This window comes from Marmota monax, unplaced genomic scaffold (assembly GCF_021218885.2).
Source record: "Marmota monax isolate L192 unplaced genomic scaffold, Marmota_monax_Labrador192_F-V1.1 WCK01_AAM20220418_F8-fsc00016, whole genome shotgun sequence".
Taxonomy (NCBI): Eukaryota; Metazoa; Chordata; class Mammalia; order Rodentia; family Sciuridae; genus Marmota; species Marmota monax.
The window spans coordinates 306,077-331,584 of NW_026695209.1; the positions used below are offsets into that span (position 1 = coordinate 306,077).

Consider the following 25,508-nt stretch of genomic DNA (forward strand, 5'->3'; position numbering starts at 1 on the left):
GCATCTCTAGTAATTAGAGAAATGCAAATCAAAACTACTCTAAGACTTCATCTCATGCCAGTCAGAATGGCAGTTATCAAGAATACAGACAACAATAAATGTTGGTGAGGATGTGGGGGAAAAGGTACACTCATAACATTGCTGGTGGGACTGCAAATTGGTGAAATCTGTCTGGAAAGCAGTTTGGAGATTCCTTAGAAAACTTGGAGTGGAACCACCATTTGATCCAGCTATCCCACTCCTTGGTCTATACCCAAAGGACTTAAAATCAGCATACTATAGTAATGCAGCCACATCAATGTTTATGCAGCTCATTCAAAATAGCTAAACTGTGGAAGCAACCTAGATGCCCTTCAATAGATGAATGGATAAAGAAATTGTGTTATATACACATTGGAATATTACTCAGCAATAAAAGAGAATAAAATTATGGCATTTGCAGGTAAATGGATGGAGCTAGAGAGTATTGTGCTAAGCAAAGTAAGCCAATCCCAAGAAACCAAAGGCCAAATGTTCTCTCTGATAATTAGATGCAGTCCATAACCCAGGGTGGCGGGGCATGGGAAAAATGGAGGAACTTTGATTGAACAAATGGGAGGGAGGGGTGAGGAGGTGCATGGGGGCAGGAAAGATGATGGAATGAGATGGATATCATTACCCTAAGTACATGTATGAGTGCACATATTGTTCAATGCTACATCATGTACAACTAGAGAAATGAAAAGTTGTGCTGCAATTATGTACAATGAATCAAAACACATTCTGCTGTTATATATACCTAATTAAAATAAATTATTTAATTTTTTTAAAAAATCACATGCAATATTGCCATAAGTAACCCCACTTTACCAATTATTGAAACACTTCTAAGAGCAAGACTATTTTACATTGCCTTCATTCAGATTGGGGAACATCATAAATGATTAAATTCTTCAAATATATTGCAATTTATGTTTTTCATAGAGCTTATCCACTATCATAACTATGCCTCACAAACCTCCTCTGTAATGGTTAATTTTATGTGTCAACTTGATAGGGCTGAGGGATGCCCAGATAGCTGGTAAAACATTTTTTTTCTGGGTTTGCCTGTGAGGGCATTTCCAGAAGAGATTAGCATCTGATGAGTACATTGAGTAAGGAAGATTGCTCTCATTGAAAGGGTCCATCCTCCAGTTCACTGAGGGTCCAAATAAAACAGGGACAAAACAAGAAAAATGTGTTTATTTCAATCAGAAGGGTCACAAGAGTCGAATATCTACCTTCACACATTTGACAACACAGTTAGCCATATCATTTGACTGAACAATTTTATCTGAACTAATTAGATAAAATTGTTCAAATTTCTACCTATAACATTACGTGCCTTACATTCTTTATTCTCCTTTCCTGTGACAGAGCACCATTTTATAACTGATTTCTATGTACTAAAGCTACTGTGAAACAGGAAAAAAAGTTTCATTCCCTGACTGAAGTAATGCTTTTCATTCATAAAGTCCCAACTACTCAATGATGCAAAGTGGTGATTCTGAAAGTATATAGACTGCCTTCCCAAGAATTTGCTGGGGAGTTTGTTAAAATGTAGGTTTATATATCTCACCCCAAAGACTTTCAAATCATAATTTCTCTGTTTTATTTCATATTTTATTCATTCCCAGCACTTACAAGAACTATTTTTGCCTACATTTTATTGGTACATTAAAATTATATGTAATAGTGAGAGCCATCATGCCATATTCATGGATGCACATAACACAGTTTGATCAAACTCACTCCCCAGTACCTTCCCTTCCCATCCCCTCTTCCCTCCCTTGATCTGCTCAATCTATTCTACTGATCTCCCTCCATTACTACTATTATCATTCTAATTAGTGAATTATAATTTTACGAACAGATAAAAATCAGGATTCATTGGGATATATCCACACAGGAACATGGTAGAATTTGGTAAATTTTGAATCATAATTTCTAAGGCTGGATCCCTGCTGTATTTCACAAGCATCTTAGGCAATATTTATGTCATAAGAATCATGAACTATAAGATGAAGCCATGAATGTCCAAGTATGATTCAGGCATTAACACAGAACATGACACATTACATCCAGTAACACCCACATATGGATCAAGAATGGATAAATATATATATATATATATATATATATATATATATATATATATATATATATATATAATTTATTTATTTTTTTATATTTATTTATTTTTAAAAACACATTAAGTCTTATCATACTCTTACCAATAAATGTCCCTGTGCCCAGAAGAAGTGAGAGACAAACATATAAACGTTTACAGAAAGTGACTTTGGGGAAACAGAAATAAATCCATAATGCAGAATGATCACTGTGGTTTGTCAACAATGAAAGAGACTGAGGCACGGGTGGTGCTCCACCACGTGGAGCAGGATGCTCTCTGTCCACACGGACACAATTTTCAGCCGGTCAGGCACCCTGGCTGTGGAAGATTGTTTTGTTTTGCACAGCTTTTAAGCTGGAATCCACATGAGTTATGTGGATAAAGGTGGGAGGGAAAGTAGTGCTGCTCTAAGAAGTGAAAATCTAAAAACTTGAAAAACGGGCTTCAAAGCGGAATCGTAGAGCTAGAACATATCGGTGTTGTCAAGGGCATTCCTCCAGTCTTCAGCTTCCCATAAACCACCAACAAAGATGCCTCATTCTGGCTTACATCATTCCATGGGAGGCCTTACAAACCCTCGCGATGGCTTCTGATATTGATGTGCTTTACTCTAAAAACAAAAAGAAAGAAAAAAGCATATTTAATTTTGGGAATATCTTACATATTAACATAATGTTCACATTTTCTTAATATTTGGAGTATTTTATATGTAAATAGCAAACACAGCTTTGTGCTTTAAATTTTTTTTGCGGGGGTGGGGAGTCACCAGAAATTGAACTCAGGGGCACTCAACCACTAAGCTGAATCCCCAGCCCTGTTTTTTTTTGTTGTTTTTTTGTTTTTTTTTATTTATTTAGAGACAGGGTCTCACTGAGTTGCTTAGCACCTTGCTGTTGCTGAGGCTAGTTTTGAACTCAAAATCTTATTTTATCTCAAGGACTTAATTTTACACACAGCTATCTGTGAGTGTGTCTGATGAACAAAGAGAAGTAAGCTTGTAGTTCTTTTCCAAAGGTCCCTTCATCTTATATATCTTTAAACACATCAAGCACATTGAAATAACATTTATGTGTGTGTATCCGTTCAAATAAGAAATTAATTGGCTTTGTGTTTAGGAAAGTCTCATGTAAAAAGCAATGGCCTGAAATGGAAACACATGGGCTTGATTTATGGTCCTTCCACGTATTAATTTAGAAGTCCACAGGCATATCACATAGCAACCCTGGAACGTGTTTATCCCTCCACAGTGTGACTTTGCTTATACTCTTCTCACAGGGGTAAATGTAATAAAATTTAAGCTGTAACATAGAATTTCCCTCCCCTGATAGCTAAGCAAGTTGGGGTGGGGGTGTGGGGGCTCAAACAACCAACAAAAAGGTAAAAGATTAACTAGGAATATACAGGATTGCTAGAGCAATCCTGTGTAGAGGAAATGAGCACAACATTCCTGACCATTTCCTCCTCCTGGACACAGTTCTATTCTAAGAGAGTCCTCAAGTTGACAACATCCTGAAATTCTTCATCTACTAGTACCCCCAAACCCGAACAGAAACACAGTGAATGTTTATTGGACTGTGTGAAAGCAAAAGGGTAGGCACAGTAAAAGAAGCAAAAAATCAAAAAGATGAGAAACTAAACCTGAACAAAACTTACTCAATAAACAGAAGGAAATTCCTCCATGATTGTAGTATGCTATAAAATAATTTAATAATTAAGTCTATATAGTAACATGACAAAACAGAGAGAGTGAAATGAAAAGGGAGATTGTTGCAACCTGCACAGCTGAACCTCAGAAACCAGAGAGGGGTGATATGGAATTAAGAAAGACAAATAGCCAGTTGTGGTGGCGCTTGCCTGTAATCCCAGCAGCTTGGGAAGCTGAGGCGGGAAGATCACCAGTGTAAACCCAGCCTCAGCAATTTAGCGAGGTTCTAAGCAATTTAGCGAGGTTCTAAGCAATTTAGCAAGACCTTGTCTCTAAATTAAAACTACAAAAAGGGCTGAGGATGTGGCTTACAGATTGAGTGCCCCTGAGTTCAATCCCTAGTGCCAAAAAAATAAAAAATAAAAATAAAAGATAAATACACACTTATAAGAAGCTGGGAACAGATGGGACATCATCCTCTGATGGAGGAACAGTGATCTGGAGCTAGTACAGCATGTTTATTATATAGATTTTTACCATTAAAAGGTTATTTGTGGGAAAGTTTCTGCAAAGGAGACAGGCTGGAAGGTCATGGCATGTGCAAGATATGGTGGTTATTTTGTTATGCCCAGAATACTTTATCCCTGGCAGCTGGTGTCTGAGCCTAGGGTCCAGCCTGATATGGTTCTGTGCCTTTGCACAGAGCTTCCTCAGGCATGTATCACCATAGCAACTGGGCAATCTTGACCTGCACAGAAAGTTCCCAGCACAAGTGCAGCCACAGGCTGTCAGAGACCATGATCCAAGTCACTGTTCTCCATAGGAGATTGTATAGCTAAGACAATGAATGGATGCTTAAATCAACATCATTTCTGAATGAAAAAAAAATAAAAATTACTAACATATGGAAAATAAAGACAGTGAGTGTGTACACAGGGGGAAAAAAGCCAATAATTTAGAAAGGAACTAAGCTCTATGAAAGACAAAAACAATTCATCCTAAAAAGAATTGGTGTCCCTGGGTTAGAGAATCCAAGAAATGAAGCTGAAAACAAAAAAAGAGAAAGAATATGTCACAAGTTATAATACAGGAAAAATATACACATAAGAGAGAAGGAGCATATCATGATTATGACAGAAGAGCCTCAATATTAATACTCTTCTACCAGACTATCAAACATTGATAGTGAAGAATTACAACTAGGAGATGGTGCAAATCACACACAAAAAGAAAAATCATGCCAGCCTTATATTTTCCACCATAATAATGAATGCCAGATGATGATGGAATAATATCAATTAAGTTCTTACAAAAGGAAATGTGCTCCCAAGAGAATTGTCTCCAGTTGAGAGGTTGTTCACATACATCTCTTTTTTATATTAAAAAGCTGGAGGGAAAAGATTCAGTGAGATGACAAGTGATAATGTCAACCATTAGTACATTTACAAAGAGGGTTGCACTGAGTCGTAGGACTGTATTGTTTGTGTCACTGGGAAGGTGTCCAGTCCCAATGCCTCAGCAGCAATACTGAACCTAAGGGATAAGGAAAATACTCCTCAGCATACCTTGCCCTGCCATGGTGCAAGCAATTATTTATCTGAAACATATTTTTAAATTATAAAAAGACGAGATTTAATAAGAGGGGAAATTGAGACACCATGACAGAATTAGGGCCTTGGGATAGGATGATCAAAGGGGCCATTATGCTACTCAGCAATACTACTCAACATGTACATCTTAATATATACACACATATATATTAAATACATCTTTCTTAATAAATGTGTGGTGCCCCCTAAGAAAAATATAAGAAAGATTTTTATCTCTGGTTTTTTATATTGTCTATATTATCTATTCTCATTTTTGTGTTGTATTATGAAAAGATAATTTGACCAAATACCAGGAAACCTGAGTTTACAGCTTGATATATTTGGTTATCTATAGAGATATAATATACAATATATAATTAAATAAGAAAAAATTGCTTATGATCTTTTCAACAGATGCCCCATGTATGTCTAACAAAATTCAATACTCAATAAAAACATTTTTAAAGTAATAAAAATATTACTATAATTGTGTCTATTGAAACAGAAGTTAGAACACATGTGGCTCTCTCTTTAAACACCAGAAAACTATACAGATACCCATTATCAATATTATTTGGTTGGATGACTTTGGGTTATGAGAAACAGAAACCTATTAAAACCAGAAACCTCACAAAAGGAGGATTTGTTATATTAGAATCTAAAACCTAAAAGGAAAGCAGCTTCCCCACAAGAACCTGAAACATGTTGAGAGGTGGCTGTCTCTCCTTTTCTCTTAAATTTTGTGTGATGTGTGTGTGAACCACAGCTTCAATAATACATGACCTTACACAGGCAGTCCAACACCATCTGATTCCTAGTCTGATTACTGACCAGCCAATGGATTGGTTTTTCCTGAGTCATGTGCCCATTTTTTTCAATCCAATCAGCTCTATCTGGGCAGCATTCATATAGTGCTTAGCTACCAAGCAGAACTTCCAGATCTGCAAAGCAGAACAGTTAAAAAGGGAAGTTGGACAGAAAAGACAAATTAATTGATGTCTCTTCTACAATTGTTTCTCTAATATAATTATAATAATAAGTATTATTAAGATTCAAGTAAGATAAAAATAATACTGGGAACTGAAAATCATTATCTGTAATGAGAATAATTGCATAGCTAAAAAAGCCAAATGAATCTGCCATTAAAGATAAATTACTAATTAGAGGTAATAAAATAACAGTGAAAAGGAAAGGGAGTATATCCAAAAAATTCATAGAAGTCTTAGTAAAATGCAGTTAAATGAAAATAATAAAATAAACCTATTCTCAATAATAATAAAATTAAAAAATATTCATGAACAAGCTTAATGAAAAACTAAACAGAACTTTTATCCTGAGAAAGGATAAGTAGGAAACAAAGAAAATCCTTAATAAATGAAGAGTTACAATTTATAACTTCATACATCAATATTATATCAAAGTCAATTTATAGAAGTATAATAATCCCATTCAAATTCCAAGTACAGAGGAATGAGAGGATAACAACGTATTTCTAAAAGGGATTTTCGAAGAACATTTAGAATAATTGGAATAGAACAGAAATATTGAAAAAAGGAGCATCACTGGTTTATAAAATATGGGAAAAGTAAAGTACTACCTTAGGAGAATTAAATTTTATTAGGTATTAAAACATACTGTAAAACAACAATTATAAAAAGTTTACTTCTATTGTAAAATATAGAAAAAGATTGACAGAGCAGAATACAACAATCAGAAATTACAGAAGCTTTGTAAAAACAATATTTAGGAAAGTAAACTTTTGAAGCTGTGGTTAAAAGAAAGGTTATTAATATATTATGTTGATAAAGGATACCAATTTTAAAAGCATCTAATTTAGATCTTTATATCTTCCCCTGAAATAAATTTAAGGTCCATTAAAGAATTATTTTTAACAAATTCTTAACAATTAGAATGATGAAATGTTGTATCTACAGAGGAATGATGATTTCTCAAGCGTAAAGTATCAAGTAACAACACAAGGAAAGATAAAAAACTTTATATTGTAAGATTTTAAAACTTTACTTAAAAAGTTTAATAGAAAATAAAATCAGTAGACCAGGACTTATATTTGGAATCAACTATATTTAACATTTACTTCTACAACATATAGTTTCTTATTAAAATTTATAAGAATGGCCACAATGCCCTAGCCCTAAAATTGAAATTAGATAACAATTTGAGAGCAAACAAAAATCTTTTTATTCTTACTAAGCATCAAACATATTCATATTGAAGCAAACTTGAAATACAAGCATGCACCCACAATTTGGCAAGACCTTGTTTCAAAATAAAAAATAAAAAGGACTAGGGATGAAGCTCAGTGCACCCTTGGCTTTGACCCCAGCACCCCCTTCACCCTGCAAAAAAAAAAAGGGAAGAAAGAAAATAATGTTGTAAACTGTTACAGCTTCTTTGGATGACAATATTACAAAATGAACAACACCAAGAGTCATATTAAAATTTTTTTCACATCTTGCCAAAGAGATAATGGAATGAACATATACTCTGAGGTCAAATAAACATGAGCTCCAATTCTCTTTTCATATCTCAGCCTCATTTGTTTTTCATTGATTAAAAGGGTGATTGCAATAACTAGCAGTAATATTTCTGTGAAGATTCAATATTATAATGATGCCTATAAATGCTTAGTACTCAATAGACAATTAATAGATTTTACTGACTATATTTTCACTCCTTACCTTGCTCCAATGTGTAAGTATTTGGTACCTGTTGTGAAAACCATATTTTTCAGGTAGAATGACTAGATTTGGAGGATTTTAAGATTATTACTCATTATTGCTAATAATTATTCATGCTATTTTTGAAATGGTAGCAAAAAGTTATTTACATCCAAAGGCACTGATAATTCTTTTCACAGTCCATTTTCAGATGTCTGAAAATCACATGGGTCCATCCACTATGGAGCGTAAGGTCTTTCTGTGCTTGTAATGACCTTCAGAGAATGTTTACAGATTCCCATGTTTAATCCCTGTTGATGTTTTTCCAGTCTCTGTTGTTGCCTTTGGTCTGTGGCTCTATCTTCTAATTGCTAACTCCTTTCTTCATCCTATTTAGAGCTCTATTTCTTTCCCACATGGTTGGAATGATTTCCAACTACAACATTCATTCTTTCAAATTTTTCTCGGGGGGAGAATCTCATCTTCTGCAGAAATTGCCAACCACAAAGTGATTCATTTCATTGTCCAGGTCTTTTTACGATTAAAAGAACTTTTCATATTATTCATGAGCCCAGACTGATTCATCCATATAATTTAGATTTTAAGCTTTTCGGTTAAGGACTACAATTTCCCAGTGACATTTTCAGTGCTGGGTAGAGAACCTGTACAGAAATTGATGTTCTTTCTTAAAAACGAAATGTTAGCACTTACTCCACCTTTTAACTCAAGCTGCAGAACTAAAGAAATAGGTTTATATTCTTTAAGGCGGTAAGGATTCTTAATAACTGCCTGAAGTCACAACAGTAATAGGAAGTGAATTTTGTGCTAATGGATTTCTGCTTAATAAAATCACACATGTATGTAAATCAATAGAGGAGAACATTATGTGTGGGTGTACTGCTTTTCAAAACTTTGAAAACAAAGTCCATTCTAAAAGTGATACATGCTCACTATGGAAAATAACAACAACAACAACAAAATGGAAAGAAAAAAACTGTACCCCCACTCAGCAAAATGATATCAATGAATTCATTTTCTTTTTTCACTTATCTAAATAGAATTTGGGGGTTTTTTATCCTTTTTTTTTACTTTTTGTTTTTACATAATTGTGATCATTCTTTAAAATTATGGAACTTGTATACATTCAGATTCACACATATATGTAAAGTGCCTTACTTTCTAAATATTATAACATCAACATTACTCCTACTATAACATTTGCAAAAGCAATTTAATTATTTTCACTTTGTATTTATTTATTCTTTGCAGGTCTTTTAGAACTTTTTAGAAATATTTGAATTTCAAGAGACTGAAAATATTTTGTAACAGAAAAAGTAGTAAAAGTACTTCTGACATATTTTAAACTTCAGACAACAATTACACTTGTACTTTGCTTGTAATAGCATTTTAAGACAACTATGTAATATCTCATTGGTGGTAACTGACTTCATTTAATTATTTTATTACGTGGCATGTTGAAATTATTTCACGAAAAGAATTTAAGTAGAATGCTTTCTCATAATTTGGGCTTAATTCTTTGAGGTTGAGTGACAAGAATGGAGTCATTAGTTCAAGAAAAAGAAATATTCAAAGGTTTTTGGTATGTTACCAAATATTTTCCCAAAAGATTTGCAAAATCTGCCTACCCTTACAATGTATGGATATCTTCATTCCATCCTACCCTTACCTCACTGGGAGCAAGTGGTCTCATTAAAACCAAATTAGGTTTGTTAATTTACTGGGAAGAAATAACATTTTATTATCATCTTAATTTGTAAGTCTTTGATGACAATGGTGTTGAAAATGTTTCCGTATGTTCACTTACTTGTTTTTGTTCATCTTTTATGATTTTCTGATAATGACTTTTGCATATCCTCTTCCATGGTAAAATGCCTATTACTACTGACTTCAATGTTTTTTTTAATAAAGAAAATGAACCTGACTCATAGATGATACAAAAAATTTCCAAAATACTTGCCCTTTGGTTTTTTTTCCACAGGCTTAAGGTTTTATTCTTGTATTATTAACACTTTACCATTATTATTCTCTTCATTACTTTTTAAGCAAATTCTTCACTTATGTGTGTTTATTAACATATTAAAGAGATTCAGTGTGATATCCCCATGCATGTATACAGTGTACACTGATTAACCTCCCTTTTTCACCCTCCCGCCATCCTTCCCAATCTAGTAATCACTAAGCTACTTTCAAGATGTCTTAATTTAGCTTCCACATGAGAGAAAACGTGAACTACTTGTCTTTTTGTGTCTTACTTATGTCACTTTATATATGGTCTTCCAGTTCTATGCATTTTGCTGTAAACGACAGGATTTCATTCTTCTTTGTAGCTAAATAATATTCTATAGTATATGAATGCTACATTTTCTTCATCTATTTGTCTGTTGATGGGCACTACAATAAGTTACTGTGAATGGTGCTACAATAAGCATGGGTGGCCAGGTATCTCTTTGATATGCTGACTTCATTTCCTTTGAATATAGACCCAAAAGGAAGACAATGGGATCATAGGGTAGATCTGCTTTGAGGTTTTTGAGGAATCAACATACTGTTCTCCATAATGCTATAATTTCTATTTCTACCAACAGTGTATGAGAGTTCTTTTTTTTCCCATATCCTCATCAGAATTTTTGTTTCTTTTCTTTTTTTTAACTGTTTATTTTTTTAGAGAGAGAGAGAGAATTTTTTAATATTTATTTTTTAGTTTTTTTTTTTTCGGCGGACACAACATCTTTGTTTGTATGTGGTGCTGAGGATCGAACCCAGGCCACACGCATGCCAGGCGAGCGTGCCACCACTTGAGCCACATCCCCAGCCCCTTTTTTTTTAACTTTTTAAAATTTGTTCTAATTAATTAGACATAACAGTAGAATGCATTTTGACATATCATACATAAATGAAGTATAATGTCTCATTCTTCTGGTTGTACATGATATAGAGTTACAAAGGATATATTCATATATGCACATAGGGTAATAATGTTTGATTTATTCTACTATCATTCCTACCCCCATACCTCCTACCCTATCTTCACTCCCTTCTGTCTAATCCAAAGTACTTCTATTCTCCCCACCCCCAATAATTGTGAATTCATATCCATATATCAGAAAAAAACATTTGACCTTTGGTTTGGGGGGACTGGCTTATTTTGCTTAGCATAACATTCTCCAGTTCCATCCATTTACCAGCAAATGCCATAATATTATTCTTTTTAAGGCTAAGTAATATTCCATTGTGTTTATATACCAAATTTCTTTATCTATTTATCTGTTGAAGGGCACCTAGGTTGGTTCCACAGCTTAGCTATTGTGAATTGAGCTGTTATAAACATTGATATGGCTGCATCACTGTAGTGTACTGATTTTAAATCCTTTGGGTAAAATCCTAGGAGTGGAATGACTGGATCAAATGGTGGTTCCATTCAAAGTTTTCTGAGGAATCTCCATACTGCTTTCCAGAATGGTTGTACCAATTAGCAGTCCCACCAGCAATGTATGAGTGTACATTTGTCCCCACATCCTGGCCAACATTTATTGTTACTTGTATTCTTGATAACTGTCATTCTAACTGGAATGAGATGAAATCTCAGTGTTGTTTTGATTTGCATTTCTCTAATTACTAGAGATGTTGAATTTTTTTTCATGTATTTGTTGATCAATTATATTTCTTCTGATGTGAAGTGTCTGTTCAGTTGCTTTTAAAATGTTGAAGTATCCCTAGTTTTTCTAGTGTTTTCTAGCCCATTGATTGATTGGATTATTTATTTTTTGGTGTTAAGTTTTTGAATTCTTTATATATGCTGGAGATTAATGCTCTGAGGTGTGTGTAGTAAAGATTTTCTCTTATTCTGTAGGTTCTCTCTTCATGTTATTATTGATCAATTCCTTTGTTGAGAAGAAGCTTTTTAGTTTGATTCCATCCCATTTATTGATTCTTAATTTTACTTCTTGTGCTTTAAGAGTCTTGTTAAGGAAGCCAACATGGTGGAGATTTGGTCTACTTTTTCTTCTATTAGGCACAAGGTCCCTGGTCTAGTGCCTAAGTCCTTGATCCACTTTGAGTTGATTTTTGTGCAGGGCGTTTAATTTCATTTTGCTACATATGGATGTCCAATTTCCCCAGCACCATTCATTGAAGAGGCTATCTTTTCTCCATTGTATGATTTTGGCGCCTTTGCGAGAGATAATTGCATTTATGTGGGTTTGTCTGTGTCCTCTCTTCTGTGCCATTGGTCTACATATCTGTTTTGGTGCCAATACCATGCCATTTTTTGTTACTATGACTCTGTAGTATAATTTAAGGTCTGGTATTGTGATGCCTCCTATTTTACTTTTCCTGCTAAGGATTGCTTTGACTATTCTGCGTCTCTTATTTTTCCAAATGAATTTCATGATTGCTTTTTCTATTCCTATGAAAAATGTCATTGGGATTTCATTAGGGATTGTATTGAATCAGTATAATGCTTTTGGTAGTATGGCCATGTTGTCAATGTTAATTCTGCTTACCCAAGAGCATGGGAGATATTCCCATCTTCAGTTTCTTTCTTTAGTGTTCTGTAGTTTTCACTGTAGAGGTCTTTCACTTCTTGCTAGATTGATTCCCAAATATTTTATTTTTTGGAGGCAATTTTGAATGGGGTAGTTTTTCTAATTTCTCTTTCAGTTGATTCATCACAGTTGTATAGGAATGCATTTGATCTATGGGTGTTGACTTTAAATCCTACAAATTTGCTGAATTCATTTATTAGTTCTAGAAGTTTTCTGGTGGAACTTTTTGGATCTTCTAAATATAGAATCATGTCATCAGCAAATAGTTATAGATTGACTTCTTCTTTTCCTATTTATATTCTTTTAATTTCTTTCTTCCATCTAATTGTTTTGGGTAGAGTTTCAAGGACAATATTGAATAAAAGTAGTGAAACAGGGCATCCTTGTTTTGTTCCAGTTCTTAGAAGGAATGCTTCAGATTTTTCTCCATTTAGAATGATGTTGTTCTAAATATGATATGTCAAGAGCTTTGTAATGTTTTGAACAACCAATAAAAAAAAAAGAATGATGTTGTTCTTAGGTTTAGCATAGGTTGCTTTTAAAGTGTTGAGGTATCCCTAGTTTTTCTAGTGTTTTGAACTTGAAGGAGCACTGTATTTCGTAAAATGTTTTTTCTGCATCTATTGAGATGATCATATCTCAATCTTTTCTTTGAGTCTATGGATGTGACGGATTACATTTATTGATTTCCATATGTTGAACCACCCTTGCACTTCTAGAACTAATAAATGAATTCAGCAAATTTGTAGGATATAAAGTTAATACCCATAAATCAAATGCATTCGTAAAGCACTATCTTTTTAATATATTTTTGTATGTAATTTACCAGAATTTTATTGAGAATTTTTGCATCTATATTCATCAGGGATATTGGTCTGAAGTTTTCTTTCCTTGATGTGTCTTTGTCTGGTGTTGGTATCAGGGTAATATTAGCCTCATAGAATGAGTTTGAAAGTGTTCCCTCATTTTTCTATTTCTATGGTATAATTTGAGAAGTATTGGTGTTAATTTTCCTTTGAAGGTCTTGTAGAATCTTTCAGCTAAGAATCTGTCTGGTCCTGGGCTTTTCTTAGTTGGTAGGGTTTTAATGGCGTCTTTGATTTCATTGCTTGAGATTGATCTATTTAAATTGTGTATGTCCTCCTGATTCAATTGGGGTAGGTCAAATGTCTCTAGAATCTTTGTTTTCTTTTTGTAATAACTTTTTAATAACTTCATGATAACTAGGGTAAGATGGTGTCTCATTATAATTTTTATTTTCATCTTCCAAATGGTTAACGATATTGAGCACTTATTCATACATTTATTGGCCATTTGTGTTTTTCTTTTGAGAAGTATCTATTCAGCTCATTTGTCCATTTTTTTTAACTGGATTACTTGTTTTGTTTTTGTTGTTCAGTTTTTTGGGGTCCTTATATACTCTGGATATTGTCCCTTGGTAGAATGAAGAGTTGGCAAATACTTTCTCCCATCTTATAGTTGTCTTTTCACTCTGTGACTCCTTCCTTTGTTGTGCAGATGTTTTTAGTTTGAAATAATCACATCTGTTGTGGATTGGATTTTGTTTCCTGTGTTTGGGGGTTCTATCCAGAAATCGTTGCCTTTACCAAAGTCTTAAAGTGTTCCCTATGTTTTCTTCAAATAGTTTCAGTGTCAGGTCTTACACTTAGTCCTTTGACATATGCACCATTCTTACAGTACTGGGAGTTTTAGCCAGAGCAATTAAGCAAGAGAAAGAATAATAGGCATACAAATAGGAATGGCAGGAATCAAATTATCTCTATTTGAAGATGATATGATTCTAAATAGAGAAAAACCTAAGGATGCCAACAGACTAGAAATAATAAATTCAATAAAATACCACATACAAAATCAACACGCAAAAATCAGCAGCTTTTCTATTCAGAAATAACAAGTTTGTAAGAAAGAAATTGTAAAACCAAGCCCTTTGACAATAGCTACAAAATAAATAAATAAACAAGAAAGCAAACATACCAAACCTAGGAATAAGCTTTACTGAGAAAGTGAGAGACCTCTGAAATAAAAATTACAAAACACTAATGAAAGAAATTGGAGACACTAAAAGACAGAAAGATCTCCCATGTTCATGGACTGGAAGAATTAATATTGTTAAAAATGTCCATACTACTCAAAGCAATCTACAGATTCAGTGTAATCTTCACCAAAATGCCAAAGTCATTCTTCACAGAACAAGAAAAAAATCCTAAAATTCATATGTAAGCCAAAAAAAAAATAAAAAAAAAAATAAAACAGCACCAAAACCACATAGCCAAAGCAAACTTGAACAAAAGAGTGAAGCTGGACGCACCCCAGTGCCTGATTTCAAGACATACTCCAGAGACAGCATGTTATCTGCATAAAAACAGACAAATGAGCCAATGGAACAGAATGGAGATTCCAGAAATAAACCCAGGCTTTTACAGCCAAGTGATTCTCAACAAAAACATACATTGGAGAAAGGACAATCACTTCCATAAACTGTGCTGCAAAAACTGGATATCCATGCACAGAAGACTGAAACGTGACCCCTATCTCTCATTACTGTTTTTAAGTTTCATAATTCTTTCCCCATCTAGAGATTGGATCATTTTCTTCTATACTTTTGAAAATATATGGCTTTTACATTAATTTATTTTGTTCTCATAGATTTTGGGGGGATTATGATAAGAATCCAAAGGTATATTTTTAATAAACAGCCGGTTGTCCCAGTGCCTCTTATTATATACTACTTCCTATAACCGTTTGCTATGGTCCCCCTCTAGCACACATGGAAGTGGGCACATACAGAGTGCGTCTGAGCTGTCTGTTCCAGTGACCAACCTGTTGCACTCCCCTAGCTTCATGACACTTCCTAACGTGTAATACAGCTCTTCATTAATATATTTTTAGGAAAAATTACTATTTTAACAAAGTTTTATTACTTTTTTATAGAGAGAGAGAGAGAGAAAGAAAGAGAGAATTTTTTAATATTTATTTTTTAGTTTTCAGTGGACACAACATCTTTATTTTATTTGTATGTGATGCTGAGGATCTAACCCAGTGACTGCGCATACCAGGCAAGCGGGCTACCACTTGAGCCACATCCCCAGCCCTTTATTACTTTTTTACAAAGTTTCTGTCAAAAGAATCCCACTAGAACTTTGAATAATTATATTAAAATGACAAATCCAGACAAATTAATAATTTTATGATATTTAATGCAACAAATGACTAATGTCTTTTATTTGGTAAGCTTTTATTTTAGGTCATTTGCTAATGTTATTTTTTTAATGTGAGTCCTGCTTATTTAGTTTTCAGGTTATTTCTAATAATTTTAGATTTGTTTTTATGTTCATATACTTTCTATTTTATTATATTGTATAATCATGGTAGTTAATAGGAATACTGAGAAAAGCTATTCAAATATTTTGTTTAATGTACATTCAGCTCCATAATTTAATGTTTTAAAAGTTAAATAGTTTTTCATGGGTTTATTTAAGCTTTCTAATAAAAATACATTACAATGTAACCCATATGTAATATATAAATAAACATCATTTAAGTATGATGTACTTAATATGTTTGCATAATATAATCCCAATATATTTGAAGTGTCTAATACTATCATTTGTTTCATTCCTTCATAGATTTATAACACTGTTACAAAGGTTTAAAATAGCACCAAATTGACTGAACATTCTGTATTGATAGATATATAATCCAGAGCTTACAAGTTAATTAATCTAAAGATAACTGAATTTTTCAATGTTCTCAAAAGACAAATAATTTCAAGTAAAATCAGTGATAATTCTCCCTAAAATGTGAAGTGTCCTGGTATAAAATTAAAGATTCTTTTGTACTTCACAAGTTCCGTATATAAAAAGTGCTTAAAATGAAATTCATTTGTGATATTACATATAAAATGCCATTTGTTGGAACCATATGAATTCCTAAAATCAAAAGTACAATTTCAGAGACGTCCTTAACACATTCACATCCTTATTATGTTTATATTTAGGATGGGGTCTGTAGAAAATATTCTTGTTTTAATTTATTATGAATTCTGACATATATAAAATATACATGGTTATAACCCACTATGTCAGAATTCATTTTAATAATCTCAATATCAGAGTTAATTTACAACAACAACAAAAATTTATTTTGGCAACCCTAGGATATGGGCCAAAATATGGGGAAAAGATGGGATTGTGGGGAGACATTTTTACCTACATCCAAAAGCCAATATATGTGGTATGCACTACAGAAGGCTGATGCACTACAGAAGGCTGCTACTGGAAAATAATTGTGAAATACAACAAGTCAGCAAAGGGTGTTAGTCTGGTCAAGTAAAGGAACACAGGGAATACAAACTTAATGAAGAACTCATTGGTGGATCCAGATATGTAGCAGAATATTAAAATGTAACCCTTCCAATCTCACAATTTCACCTGAGGCTGTAGAAGGAGAACATCACCTACCAAGTACCCTTGTAATTGCAGAGTGACATCCACATAAGGTTTCCAAAATAAGTGAGGCTTAAACCAGTTCTAGCAGGTTTTGCCAGTCTCTCCCCTGCCAGGTCATAATAGAGAAAGCTAAAAGGGGATGAAAAGAATATCTTTGAGCAGAAAGCTTTTCTATTATTAGGAACTAGGTTCTCAGGATTGATTCCCAGGGATGGAATTATTAGTTCAAAGGGAAGACATCTTTGAAAGGTGACCCTCACAAGGAGGTTAAAGATAGTGGACACTAAGGAATGCTGCAAACATTCCAGGTGGTAGCACTTAACTTCCTCACTTATAGTGAAGGAAAAGTGACTTTGAGGGACCCATTCAGGGGACATGTGTTCCTTAAATGTCAGGGAAGATACTAGTTACACTCAAAAGTCTAAAGGGGAGAGACTAATTGTAGCTGGCTGCTGGAAGGCAAAGACAGAAGGATCTTACTGGTAGTCAGCCATGATGTCTGATGTTGAGCAAGACAAAAGTGAATAAAGAAACTAGATATGGGCATTGAGACCTAGGATATTGGATGGGGTGGGGGTAGTAAGAAACAGCTGTTAGAGGAATCTCCTTGCCAAATCACTGGAACTGGAAGTCCTAGGTCAGGCATCTCCAAAGAAGCTATGAAATATGCTATAAGAAGAGGAAGCAGGAAAATGACCTTCCCTCCCACCTGCCAGTGCCCTCTATAGCTACAGATTTTATATGCCAATAACACCATTGAAAATTGAAAGTGTTGTAAGTGGAAAATGCACTCAGCCAAACCTACCAAATATCATAGCTTAATGACACAACTACACTACAGAGTATCAGTTGTTTCCCCTCCTGATTATGGACTGAGTTGGGAGCTGCAGCTCATTGCTCCTCTCCAACATCATGAGAAAATATTGCACTACGTAGTGCCCTCCCAGGAAAGTACCGAAATTCAAAATTCAAGCACAGTTTCTACTGAATGTGTATTGCTTTCACACCAGTGTAGTAAAGAATCATTAAGTTGAACCATCACAAGTAAGGGACATGAAGAGAGGCAATCTCAATGCTTGGCCCAATAAGAATGGGCCTTGGGTCTAGAATACTTCCTTGCTGTTATGGTTTAGATATGAGGTGTCCCCAAATCTCATGAGTGAGACAATGAAAGATAGATTAGAGGTGAAACGATTGGGTTACGAGAGCCTTAACCTAATCAGTGTGTTAATAATGGATTAACTAGGGGTTACGTTATGGTCTGAGTTGAAAGTTAAGTCAGGCTGACTCCATTCTGCTCAGACATCTCAACAGCACAGAATTGCACACCCCCCTTTCCTCATGAGCCCACTTGCATAGGAGCTGACACCCTCACTCATTTGCACCCTGACCACAATGTCTTTAAACTCTGGAGCTGTTCTGAGCAGATACAAGAAATGTGAATTCTAAGAATGTTCTGTTAGTTGGTACTTTCCACTGTTACAACTTATGGTGGTGCTTGCCTCTCCCACCGGCTCCTTTGTTGTTTTCCTGTTTCAATGGCCCCTCCACCTGCATTCACTGTCTTGGACTGCAGAACTGTCTGCTTTCTGCTCCCTTGGCCCTGGCCAGAATAAACCCTTTGTCTTTTCTTCAATTTCTCATTTAAAATTTTAGAATCACACCTTAACAGTAACAGCAGCCATGGAGGGTGTGGCTGTAGGAGGTGGGTCACTGTGTACATGTCTTTGCGGTTTATATTTTGTCCCTAATAAGCAGAGCTCTCCCTGATTCCTTGTTGCCATTTCTTGAGATGGTCTCCTCTGCCACGTCCTTCAGCCATACTGCTCTTCCTCACCTCAGATCTAAAGCTATGGAGTCCACCTTCTATGGACTGAGACCTCTGAAACAGTTAGGCCCAAATAAACTTTTCCTTCTCTACATTGTTCTTCTCAGGTCTTTTGGTCATAGCAGCAAAAAAGTTGACTAAAACACTTACTAAGAGATGAAGAGCCCACCAGTCTGCAGAGCTTATCCCATGTGTGGGGTATCTTTCCTCCTTTCAAGCTCAATGTATACTCCTTTGTTCACCTGAAGCAGGTATGTCAATGGCCCTCAGACACATGCCCAGCTTTCAGTATTTCAAACTCCACGGGGAAGGTGAGGGTCCTTCTAGTGCAATGACGAGAGGTATATGAAGTCCACTCGTTCTATATCTGCTGCTAGGGACCCACTAGCAATGAGACCAATGCGTTTTTGGAGCTGATGTCTTTTCTCCGAGTCAAATGGCTTTTTCATTTGTGCTTGACTGTGTTATGATTTCCTTAGCAATTCTGATACCCAGACTCAGTAGTGGGCCGAAGTTTAGGAACATCTACTGCGGGAGGTTGGCATAGTGCTGACCTTTGCTATTTTCCAAGTGGTTGGGATCATTGGTAACTGTGCGTGGTGTTCCACTTGATAGCAGATTGACAGATTAGAGCAAGTGCAAACTGGAATAGGGAAGAAGTTTTAACTTGAATGAGCAGTGTATTAGATTTGAATGGATGCTTTCATGTTAAAAACTCACTAGAGAAACCATGAGATCTTCCTGGGATTTCATCAAAGGATGAGAGGAGGAAATAACAAATTGACTTTATAAAAGCATTGATGAGAAGGAATACAGTTGCTTTTTTCCATGTAGTGAGTCACACCATTACATTACTTAAATTTAAGACCTTGATTACCGAGGTGCTAGAGCCAGCTAGTGAGAGCTATCATGTGTGCTTCTTCCCAACTGCAGTTCAGTGGCATCATGTGAGGTTTCCCATCAACCACAGTGGGAGTATTTACACCATAGAAACTAGCAAATGTTACAAGTCAGATTTTCCTTCTTCTAAGAGCTAGTTTGGACATTTACCAGCACACCACCAGAAAGAACCACGCATCTGAAGTTCTACTGATTTATAGAGCACTTTAATCTGCACAAATGAGAACTAGGAACCAGAAAGAAAGAATTTGGCATTTCCAAGAATAAAGGCTAACAGAGATAATAATAAGCCAAAAAATCAACCCAAATATAAAGGTCACCTCACCTTTGGACATGCCATTCATACTAAATGTCACCAAAGCAAATTAGCTCAAAGGTTAGTGAAGGAGCCAGGAGTTGTGGTGGTGCATGACTAAAATCCCAGCAACTCAGGAGGCTGAGGCAGGAGTATCTCAAGTTTGAGACTAGCCTTGACAACTTAGTGAGACTCTCAGAAAGTTAATGAGACCCTGTCTCAAAATAAAAATAAAAAGGGCTGGGGATGTATCTCAGTGGTAAGGTGCCCACAGGTTCATGGTTCTATCATTCATTCATATATATATATATATATATACACACACACACACACACACACACACACACATTAATGAAGGGATATCAGAAAGAAAAACAGAAAAAAAAAACATAGTCCAGGTACTAAGAGCACCAGACTCATTGACCCTAGGTTGGCTTCTGAATATGCTAAGCTAGTGCTCAACATAAACAGAACTGACAAAAAAAAAAAAAAAACATACACACACACAAAGAAAAAAAAATAGGTAACATCCATGGAAGGAGTCTGCAAAGAAGGCCACCAGCCCTGTTTACAGTTAAGGAAATTCTAAAGACAAGCATATCAGTGTATTTTGAGATTCTTTCTCCAAGATTTGTAACTTTTGTCAATTCACATATTACTTCCCACAGTCCTTAGCAATATAAAAAATACCAATAAAAGAGTTGTTGCAGGACAGGGAGCATAAGGAAGATCTGTACCTAGGAAGAGCCTGGGGAGAGAGCTGGGCAGAGAACATAAACAACCGCAGCTGGAAGAGAAACTGCAGTGCACAGGTGAGGCTCGTCAACGGGTCCTCTGGGGGATTAGCTGCAGGACTCTCCTCATTCCACTGAAGTTCAGAATCAGCATCATTCATGGAGACCATTTTTCTTAGCAAATAATGCCCACATCAGGCACCTCATTAACTTGTGGATTTGCTACACATTCCTTTCTCCTCTCTTATGGTAATTTTGGAGCCTCTGAACTTTATCTTATTGTGAGTCGTTTTTTGAAGTAGAATTATAAACCCCACTAGGATGATTTAAATCGCTTAGAAAAGACCAAAAGCAGCAGTTCTCTCTGTGATGATATTAATACCACTTGAAGATAATGACCTTAACTGCCCGCAGTGACAAGACAGGACTTTGCTCATGCATAAATACTGTTTGGCATACTTGATTGTTTAGGGATGCTAAAAATTCTGTTGAAATGATTGTTAATTTTGTATTTTCCCAGAAGAGCCAAACCATCTATTGTGGGTCTTTCTTCCCATGGATGTTACATCTTGAACCACAAAGAGCTGAAAGATATCACAGAACCTTAAGAGTTGAAAGACAATCTTGTTTAGCCTGTCCATTTTATAAGAGACCCCAGTACTCAGAGACATCAATGAATTATCCAAGATCACATGCATCGGTAGAAATTTTATTGACCTACGTATCAATTAAACACTGAACACCTAGTAAATTCAAAAGGTGATAAAATTAAGGAACACTGCATACTGCAGTAAATGCATTCTAGTTTTCTATTAGTGCATTCTAGTTTTCTATTAGTGCAATGCCGCTTTGTAATGACCAATAGAGCAAGTCTACTGAGGCACAGATCAGTGATTGCATGTTTATGTGATATAAGGTTTAACAGAAAGGGCCCCCAGCTGTTGCAATCGCCTTTCATGCATCCCACTGCCTGGCAGCCCACAAGGAGCTATTCATTTCTGTGAATTAAGTGCTCATACTAAATCCCCAAGACTGTGTGATCCTGGGAAACTCACATAACTTTATGAGCCTTGGTTTTAGTATCATTTTCTTAGGTATTGAAAAATAAACCTGTAAGCAACATCCTGTTTATAAATGTACTGGATATGAAACTCAGGTGTGCAGGAACAATAACAAAAACATTAAAAATAAACCTACAACAACAACTATCTATTCTAGAATGGGCAACAAACCACATCACAAATAGCCAAAATAATCAGTTCTCTTTCCCAGGAAGTATCTGCATTATAACCTTTCTCTTCAGGAAAGAAATGGGATGGCAGGGAGGCAGCTCAATTTCCATACCAAGCTGGAGCTCAGTATTATATTCTATGACCCACCAACAATGGGTGAATTCCAGAGACAGCGCCATATTATCAGAGCATCTCTCAGAATTCAGATCATAGAAAATAGATGTATGAGAGAATTATACATAGGACCGGTATGTTTTAAAAGAAGGAAGTTGGGGAGAAAAAGATTCTTTATACTCCAAAAACCTGAAGGTAAGATTTCAGAAAGCGTCTGGGCACCCATAAAGCATTTCAGTGGTGTTGGGAGGCTACATTACAAAGGACCAAGAAGATGGCTTTGAAAGGGAAGGCAGAGAAGTACATTTTCCAATACTCCAAACCTGCTGGATTATTTTCCTTCACCTGTGCTATAATTTGGGGTTTTCATATGGACTCCACCCTTCGCAGGTGGTTTTTCTCTGAAAGGCATACATTATGTAAGTAGCATTTCCTCCTGTCCTTCAATCATAGCATTTATCCGTAAACCACTCAGCTCATAGCAGCCTCTTAGGGTGGACTCTTACTGAACACACAATTATCCACTCTGGCTGCCATGACTGCTGCATTAATCCGACTGTCTGAGATGGAAATAAAATCAGGCTCCAAGTTCTTAGGAGTTTACCTGACATTCCTAAGTGATTGATTCCTTGCCAATCATGGACTTTTAAATGAAGGCTGGATCTTTAGCAGCCCACAGAACCTTCATCAGACCCAAAATCTTTTTATGCTATGCTAAATAAACAACCCACCTACCTGTCCAACTCTGATCACACACTCAGAGACCAAAGGGCAGGTAATTTTCCACTAAGGCTCATCCGCCTTGCCTGCCGTCCAAGTCTATGCTGCTGATGTGCTAAGACAGAACCTTTGTCTTCAGTGTCTCCCCTGGCAGGCTAGTTATAAATTCACCAGTGCAAATTATCATGCAGGGAAAGGCTGCAATTCCACTCTGCCGGAGCCAGCTGATTTTCGTTTTAAAGGTGAGCCAGCCCCCAGTTCCTGAAAGCAACTTTCCCTCCTCACATCTAGCTTTCACACACTTGCAGAAACCATTATTAAAGGCTTTTTTCCCCCTCTCTTCCTCTCCAAGTCTATTAGGAGACACTTCCTAAGTACAGAGTACACTCAAAATTGTAAAGTGGAGAGGTTTGTGTTCCTGACCTCAAAACCACTGTGGCACCTTCCTGGTAATTTCTTTCTCAGTAGAGTCCATTCCCTGGTAATGGTTTTCTGATGTGTCAATGGGACTGAGCCACAATCAAACACTAATCAGGATGCAGCTGTCAAAGGATTTTACAGATTTAATTAAAGTCCCTACTCAGTTGACTTTACCGAAGGTTGATTATCCAGGATAGTCTGGGTAGGTCTGGCTTTAACAGTTAGAAGGCTTTGAAAAGCTTGTCTGAAGCTTCCCTGAAAGAAGAAATACCACCTGTAGATAACAGTTTAGGCCTGTGCCCTGGAGATCTGTGCTGCATGTACTCTTCCCCTCCTTCTGGTCCTACTTCTGGTTGAACACTGACTGTTATAGCTCCTCCCTGCCACAGCTGTCCCACTGGGAATTCCGATCAGGGAACCTGTACTCAGGACTTTCCTCTCCCTCTTCCTTCACTCACTGGTAACTTGTGTTCCTTAAACAAAAACTGGGACTTGGGGTCTAATGATAGATTTTTTTAAAAATTTCTTTGTGAATGCATTGAAAGGAAATCCCTGATAAGAGTGTAAATATTAAACTCTATATAATTATTCATATAATATTCCATATTTATCAAAAGGAATAAGTTTACTTGAGATGGCTATATTCAAGGTAACCTAGGGCATAGACCCCTTCTGTACTCTCTTCCCACTGGAAATGAATATTATTTTATTTTTGCTATATTAGCTGAGTGGCCACTGAATGCTTATGCCATACACTCCTAATACTTCTCATGAGGAATATTTATTTTTACAGAATTTTTACAAAGTTATTGCTTCATATGTTAGTGGTTCTAAAAGTATGGTTTCCTGACCAGCAGCTTAAGCATCATTTAAAATCTTGTTAAATATAGCTGGGCGTTGTGGCGCATGCCTGTAATCCCAGAAACTCAGGAAGCTAAGGCAGGAGGATTGCAAATTCAAAGCCAGCCTCAGGAAAAGCAAGGTGCTAAGCAACTCAGTAAGACCCTGTCTCTAAGTAAAATACAAAATAGGGTTAGAGGTGTGGTTCAGTGGTCGAGTGCCCTTGAATTTCATCCCCAGAACAAAAAAAAAAAAATCTTGTTAAATATAGAAATTCAAATTTCATGATCTCCTAGGGAGGGAGGGGAGTCCCAGCAACCTGTGATTTGGCCCTGCAGGGACAGAATCAAGGTATCTTAAGCAGGGCTCTGAGTAGGTATGGTTTGCGGTAGCTGAACAGCTCACATGCATTCTCCTTTATGAAAGATGAAAGGTTTTGACTCATGGGTGAAATGATTTCATGGTAGCTTTCCTGCATTATGACCCTCCCAGCTATAGGGGCCAACCCCTGACTCAGGCTAAGCCTTCTACTTCCTAACACCTGCAATTTCATAGTTTGAACTGACAAGATCACTCTAGTTGAGTTACTATAGATGGTGCTCTAGAAGTTAAACACATACGAGGTGGGAGGTTCCAAGGCTGAGGCAGTTCACATACATTCCAAAGTGCTGAACTCTTGGCATTGGCAGTACATGCCAACTCTCCTAATAAACTCATTTTTATTGCTTTATTTATAATTTCCAGTTGCATTCTTCTATATCTTAATTGATTAACTTTCTAAAAGAGCCCACATGTGACCAGTACCATGGCTCTCAGTCTTGGATTAAGAAGTTGTTCTTAAACAGAATGACACCAGGTTATGCCCTTCATCATCCTAACTTATCTTATATACCATCTCCTCCAGGAAGCCCTCTAGGACCCTTCAAGTCTTTACTAGCTACCATTTTTCAGGCTCTCCCAGTGTTGATCAGGAGCCTACATCAACTCCTACTCCTTTCAAACTCTGCCTTTATCTTCAATCTAATGCCTTTCCACTCCACCAGCCTCTGCTTCAGAGACTCTAACAAGTATAAAATATCTGAAAGATGGAGTTGAAGGTCAAGGAAAGGAGATTCTATTAATAGGTTCAAACTAAAAGCCTTGACCATGTCAGTGAATTCATTCAACACAAGATCCATTGATAAGCTTTGACTTTATGGACAAAATCAGAATCAGCAAAGTATTGGAAAAATAATGTGAAGTTTAGCTTTAAATAGTTATTCTTTACTCAGAAATTGATAATAATGTCTATATGCTGGCATGATATTGTGAAGGACTAGCCTGTTATTCT

At 35.9% G+C, this 25,508-nt stretch overlaps 1 long non-coding RNA gene across 1 annotated transcript; it reads right to left on the reverse strand.

The window, feature by feature from the left end:
- Nucleotides 1–2,179: 2,179 nt before the first annotated feature.
- Nucleotides 2,180–23,045, reverse strand: LOC124083711 (uncharacterized). Its single transcript, XR_006848893.2, has 2 exons — nucleotides 22,934–23,045; nucleotides 2,180–2,759 (listed from the first exon to the last, which is right to left on the reverse strand). It is a non-coding gene; the product is annotated as an uncharacterized LOC124083711 (long non-coding RNA).
- Between the last annotated feature and the right edge of the window lie 2,463 nt (nucleotides 23,046–25,508).